Source organism: Toxorhynchites rutilus, chromosome 2, assembly GCF_029784135.1.
Source record: "Toxorhynchites rutilus septentrionalis strain SRP chromosome 2, ASM2978413v1, whole genome shotgun sequence".
Lineage (NCBI taxonomy): Eukaryota > Metazoa > Arthropoda > Insecta > Diptera > Culicidae > Toxorhynchites > Toxorhynchites rutilus.
Window position 1 is genome coordinate 211,504,244 of NC_073745.1, and position 7,142 is coordinate 211,511,385.

Consider the following 7,142-nt stretch of genomic DNA (forward strand, 5'->3'; position numbering starts at 1 on the left):
AAAATTTGGAAAAATGGTACCCTCAATTCTCGAAACATTATAAAAAATCATAAATATATGAAAAAAAACAAAAACATCTCAAAATCAAAATAAAATCCAAAATTTCGAAATACCGAAAAAATTACTTAATTTTCAAAACATTATTTTCTATAGAATTTTTTAATAATTTGTCGCGGTACAGCATAGTAGACGCACTTTGAGTATTTTCTGAAATTTTCATTTCCAAGCCGATTAAGAATGGAAAAAAAAGAAAAACAAGGTTTTTCAATATAACTTTTATAGTGAACCGTACAGGCATTCAGAAAAATCACCTAATTTTGGTACGCTATACAATATTTTCCATAGAGTTGGTGATAAGATTTGGAGGAACTTTTTACAAACACATGAATACAATTCAATTATACATTTCACGAAAGTAAAAATTATTAGAAAATTGAATAAAAAATGGAAATACATATATTTTTATTTATTAAATATTTTCTCAGCGCGCAACTCTCTGGATTTTCTGAAAAGATATCACAAATATCTAAAACCGCTTACAAACATATTTAAATATGAATTAAACCAGTACTGGGTCTCAAAATTATAATTTAAAAAAAAATGAAATATGGAAATAATTTTTTTTCGTACTACGCAACACTGTTAAAACTCTGACAAAAATCACTCATATCCTGGAAAAAAGAACTTCATAGTTTTCACCTTGTGTTGCTACCGATATCCCGTATTGATATGTATTGCTGGCACTCGGATTCTGTTGACCATCTTGGGGTTCATTGCACCACGTTTTCGGACCGTCACCTGAAAGGTTGCCGTGGACAACATTTACATGAAATAATCTTTAACACGAAATTTCACGTACGTACACGTTTCATGTCATATATGTTACTAAGTACAGGTTGGTCCCGATTATATAAAGACTCAATTAGAGGAGATGTGTCTAAAACGAACCTACCGGGCAATTTGACCCTCCTGATTTTCTCGTAAACCAGCAAGAATAGAAATGCAATGGATACAGGCAATCGTGCTAGTTAATGATAGAATCTCACCATGCAAGTTTTACATTTGTAACACGCTTTAGAAAAATAAGAAAAATAATGTTCTTTTGAAGCGATTTTCGATGTAATTTTCTGCATCATTTCTATAACATTTTTGTTGCTTGAAACCGATTCAGAGGCGATAACTGTGGGTCATATTTATTGAGTCGAGGTCCCAGAGAATATCTCAGATGAAGAAAATGGTAAGAAAGGATGCATTTTCTTCTTAATTTGATATTTTCCGCATCAGCTTACCATCGATCAGTATGGCATACCCTCGATCGGGGCAATATGCTCGCTTTCGGCCGGATAACATTCTCACGAGGTTCGTTGTAAAGGTGACATTTCACACTAAAAAAAATATTTTGCTGTTTTTGTTTGTTCCATTCAGTTGTGAGTTACAGGGTGTTAACAATGAAAGTCAACAAAGAGAAAATTCGGTACATTTTACACTTTTTCTTTTATAAAGGCGGAAATGCAAGCTGAAATTGTGAATGGTGTTAATTGTGCCGATACTGTAACAGAAGAATATGTGTAATCATTTTTTGTATTTTTTTTAGTTCAATACACTAAATTCAGATCTCTACAGACAACAAATGGACAGTTTGAAGCTAGCGATTGACCAGAAACCTCCAGAATGGGTCAATAGAGGAGGTTTTGTGTTCCATCGCATTGTAAAACTTCCTGAATGGTAAGGAATTGGGATCAAGAGAAGATTGTAAAAATCTATTGCTAGAGTTTCTGTCCAATAAAAATCAAGGCTTCTATGCGAGAGGCATTATGAAGCTACCATTAGAATGGCATCAAATTTTACAATAAAACGATGTATATTTGACCCAAATCGGACAATGCGAAGCATATTAAAAAGAATTTGAATTTCGCCCAAAAATAGTGTATTACTTTTTCCCCAACCAAATGTATGATTCGATTATATACAATTTTGAGTTTGGTTATACAGGGTAACTTCGATATAACGTACATTTTACCTTCAAAATTGTACGTTGTACCGAATTGTACGTTATATCGAAGCATAATGAAGAACTCAGAAACGTAACTTATATTACTTTATTGTGTTGCTTTTTGAGTAAGGTTAATGAATAAAGTCAACTAGCAGACGAAATCAACCTTTCTCATTATGTTTCCCTTCGTACTGTTGATTAAAATATGATTCATTTAGAATCCGGAATCACAAAACAGGTGTACTTCGGGATGGTTAAAAGAAAAAATCAAGCTTTAGTATCAAAATACAGATAATTTATTGTTCTTTCAGAGTAACAATATTAAAAAAAATATTCCTACGGACTTTGAAAATGTATACGTTATATCGAGGTAAAATGTATGTTATAACGAGAGTACGTTATTTCAAGAGAAGATGTAGTATACCAACGTTAAGGTGAAATTTTATTGGCCATTATAAGTACAGTGGACAAAAAAACGTGAAAATTTTGATTGAATTCTCGCCAGGAATTGTTTATAACGATATTGCAGTGGAATTGAGCAAGTTGGGTGTGAAAGCAAAAATTGTAGAGCGGTTTGACAGTTTCAGTTTTGTTGATAGAAACAGTCATGTTTATTATGAATTTTTGGGTTAAAATTAATAATAACACCTTGGAAACCACTATCTTTTGAGTTTTCACTTCCGTGATGATATTTGAAACCACTAATTTGGATGTTTCACAATTATATCCTATACTAAATTTTCTCGTCTTTGTGATGGAAATCGTCCTACGTAGCGTACTTTTCGAAGTAGAGCCAGTTTAACACGTTCGTCGCCTCGTCATTGAATAATATTTTTAAAAGAAATTTGATAGAATAGGCACCTAAGTGTAACTATAGGATATTTGGAAAAATAATAAAACTATGACCATATTATTATAATGTTTAAAATATACTTTTTGTTGATTTATAATGCGGATGGTTTGTACTGCAGTTTTTTGCGAAACCCATATAATATGACATTGGCATGTGTTATAGTTGTCAATTCGTCAATTCGTTATAGTTGTCAATTCGAAACAAAAAATTGCTAGATTATGTAAAAGTTGACTACAAACTATGTTTGATCTTCATTTCATAATTTATCTTCAAGTTAGGCCCCGCGAATAACTCTGAATCGTCCCCAGTAAGATCCCTCAACAATAAAGAACTTAAATAACTCTGTCATTGTTTAAACTCGACCATATGCGTATATGGATTTTTTTCATCGAATATGTAATAAAAAAAATCCAGAATATCTCAGAGGGCCTGAGATATTCTGGATTTTTTTTGTGAGAAAGGTGTTTTCTGACTTTAAGGGGATGAATCAAACATTAAATTCTTCTTTTATATTCAAAAAACAAAAAAAATATCCTGACTCGATTGTATTGTATAGTGAAAAGAAACCGGATACTGTATATAATGGAGTCCGCTTTGTATAGCGAAAAAATTTTTTTTGCACAATTTGGTATGGAGTAGATAATGAAAAATTTACTTGTTTATTTTTTTAAGAAACGCAGTAAAGGTAATTGAAAATCCGATAATGTTATTTGTAAAGTAATTTCGACAAAATTTCAGAAGGGGTCATTTGACCCCGCGGTTTAGTGTTAAAAAAATGGAAAGGATCGATTTTTAATCCCCAGGAATGAATTTTATATTTTTTTTACAATTTCCTATGTTTTTTTTCTGTAGTTGAAAACCAAACGCTTAAAAAAATCACCCTTTTTGCAAATCCCGTTTAATAGACGGTATTAAAAGCACGTAACGCACTGTAATAGTGGCGTTTGAACTTCTGTACACCGGAGAAATAATGAGCAGTGCACGAGGATTTTCTCAATGAAACACAGAGCGTCTGATGTTGGTAATGGCATGCCAACAGAGAGCAACGGGTGCGGGAATTCCATTCATGTGCATACGGGAGGGGGCGTGCGACGAACGAATCAATTATCGCCGATTGACATTAACCTTGGCTAGGAATCGCCAATCGATGATCGCGGCGGAGCTCAGTTCGGAAGTGTGAATGGTATCGTTTGTTGCTGAGCATATGGAACAATGTGTGCGTACACAATAACATATGAGTATGTAAATACTCTCACTTTTAATGGCAAAACCTTGGAAATGTTTTCTTCGCTTTCTGTATGACGGTTCAACGGAACTGGTTGTGAAAGAATGAAATGGAAGTAAACGCCGATCATTTTTGAAGATGAAGAATATTCGGCGTTTTTGAATTGATCTCACGTATGTTAATTGATTTTCTCCATTTTCCTTCGTTGTCAAACGTCATTTAAACTTGTCTGATGTAATATTTAATGAAGAACATCTTCATTTCTGCTTCGTTTTGCTTTAACACTAGATCTTCCGACATTTGTTATATACCTATTTCTACCAAACCGGTCATTTTGATCGGTGTGATGTTTAGCTATCAAAATATAAAAATTGGGAAAAAAATTACAGAGAATAAAATATATTTCATTTTAATATTGCAAGTACATGATAAATAACTCTATTTGAATAAAATATAGTATTTTAATTTGCATTTTTATTTAGACATAAGAGACAAAAAAGTTAGAGAAACAGAGTGCAAAGTGATTTTTGAAATGCTGTAACTTCTTGAAAAATCAACGTATGAAGATGGGATGCATATCATTTTGAAGCTCATACTTTCTTGTTTTGGAATATGTTATGAACATATTTTTATCTGGGTGTATGTAGATGTAGTGGACAAGAATATCAGGAAGTAAAAAAAATGATTGATTTCTGTTTTTTCAAACTTTTTGTAGACTAACACAATTATTTGCTAACCAACTCAATAACAAATCCAATCCACCTTATTCAACAGCTTTCATTTGATTCCTATGACATTCATGTAGGACTTTTACATGCAAAGATATTTTTGTTTGAATGAAAAGTTACCCCTTAATCTTTGATGATAAATAATTCAATAAATAATTATCGCATCGCAAACGGAGAGGTGGTTTTGAAAACTCCGATAAATTCTATATAAAGTTAAATTGTTGCTTTGACAAAAAAAAAATTCAAATTTTTTGAATCAATGTTTAAAAAGTGTCAAAATTACGTTTTTATTCTATTTTAGAAAATCTTCTGTACTTTTGCAAATATTGCAGCAGTTAAGCAGAAGAATGTAAGCAGGTAAAGTTTAGCATAGTGTATCCCCTAAACTCCTGTGAACATTTCATATTGACACGTACAGCCGTTTTTTTTAGCCGATCGATTAAAGTTTGGAGTAAATTAGAGCAGCACTTCATCGCACACTGTACCAAAATTACAAAATGCTATGCGTACCCTCCAAATGAACGATTCGTAACTTCCGTTCTCTTGCGTTTGTGGGTATGACGATTGTAAGGAGTGATGATATTCACACATACACTTACGCATTTTCACATATACACACACTCTACCCCTCCAATTATTGCTTTGAAAATGCTGTTTATTTATATCCTTCCTGGAGTGTATTCAGCTTTTTGTGCAGGTAGTTCCATCAGGAGAAATTATAGCTATGTTGACGGTCATTCTCATCCAAAGATGACGACAGTATCAACATTCTTCTTAGTCTACGTAGATTGATTCTCTTTACTATTGCTCTCTGAGGAAACAAATACTTTTTCTTATAATTTGATCATCTATTTTTCAGATACTGGTCAAATTTCAGAATTTAATTTCATTAACATCTTGATCGATATCAGCAAAGTCTTCTCTTGAATCTGTTACGTCCTCTAAAACATTTTTGCATTTTTGGGTTAAGTTTTACAACTAGATAGAAATATATATATTTAGAGAATTTTTATTTCTTCCCGTCAATATAATACAAATATACACAACTTACTTATACTGCAAACTACTATAACTGTATTTTTTTTTAAATCAACTCAATTGTCCACAATATTGTGAGTATTTCAACTGCACTAATTTCAACATCACCTATTTCTACCGTATACAACAACTGTCAATGAGAAAATAAAATTGCATCACAATATATTACAAAATTCTAAAAAACTCCCAAATTTTGTGGTTTAGAAACATTAATTGTTCCGGAGATTTTTGACGTTGTTTCTAAGCAATTTTGGAGTTAGAAATATTAAAAGTCACGACCGGTCATTTTGACCGGTCTGTATAAATAGGTATACCACATATGTATATCAGAAAAATTGGAAGTGAGAGACAAATCTAATTTACAATATTGATCAATACATGAATTTAGAAAAAGTCATAACATCATTAAAAAATATAAAAATAAATTTCAATACAAAATATTGCGAACAAATCATATAACCGGTTATTTTGACCGGTTGGTAGTTCTAGTGTTAACTGGTTATCATCGGTTGTATTTCTTCCAGTCTTAATTAAAATAGTGGTACGGAGTTGTAGCTAAATTTTGTTTTTTATCCGTTAATTGTTAATGGTATTAGTTAATTATTAATAAAAAAAGGGGGAACCAGTTTTCATTTTTGACAAAAGAAGTAAAGTTTCTATATATATATATACGTTACACCACAACCGACCGACCAAGGCGTCCCAGAAGTCAAGACGTCAGCAAAAGCCCAGCCGAGACCCATAGCAACAGACAGAGGCGTCAAAGTTACACCGCGCGTGTAAACCAACATTTGCCGACGCCGCGGAAATCAATCGAACGACGCGAACAAAGGTTCGATCAGGTTCGAACCACCGACGGAAATAATGAGATCAGCAGATGTAGTCTATTTAAGCCTTGTAATACGATTATAGAATTTAGTCTTGAGCGTAGCCGAGTTGAATACGGGCATAAAGGTTTATGAACCGAATGTAAAGTGTTATAAACGAATAAAAAGGGTAATTAGAAATTAAATAAAAGTTTTTTTTAAACCGCGAGTTAAGTCACGGCATAATTGGCGCAGTCATTGGCCAAGTGGTACAACGAAGTGAGTAGTGTTTATAGAGCGGATATCTGGAAGCACCGCCACCGAGTTAAAGAGGAGAAGTTTACATCTACTGAAGAAACCAAACGAACAAGCGAGAGGACCCCCTGAGCGAAAATCAAGGACTCGCTGCCGTTAGGAAAACTAATCCCGCCACCTGGAACGAACGATCTACGAGGAAACCGATTCAACCTACCCAGACTCCAGGAGATGAAAGCAGTAA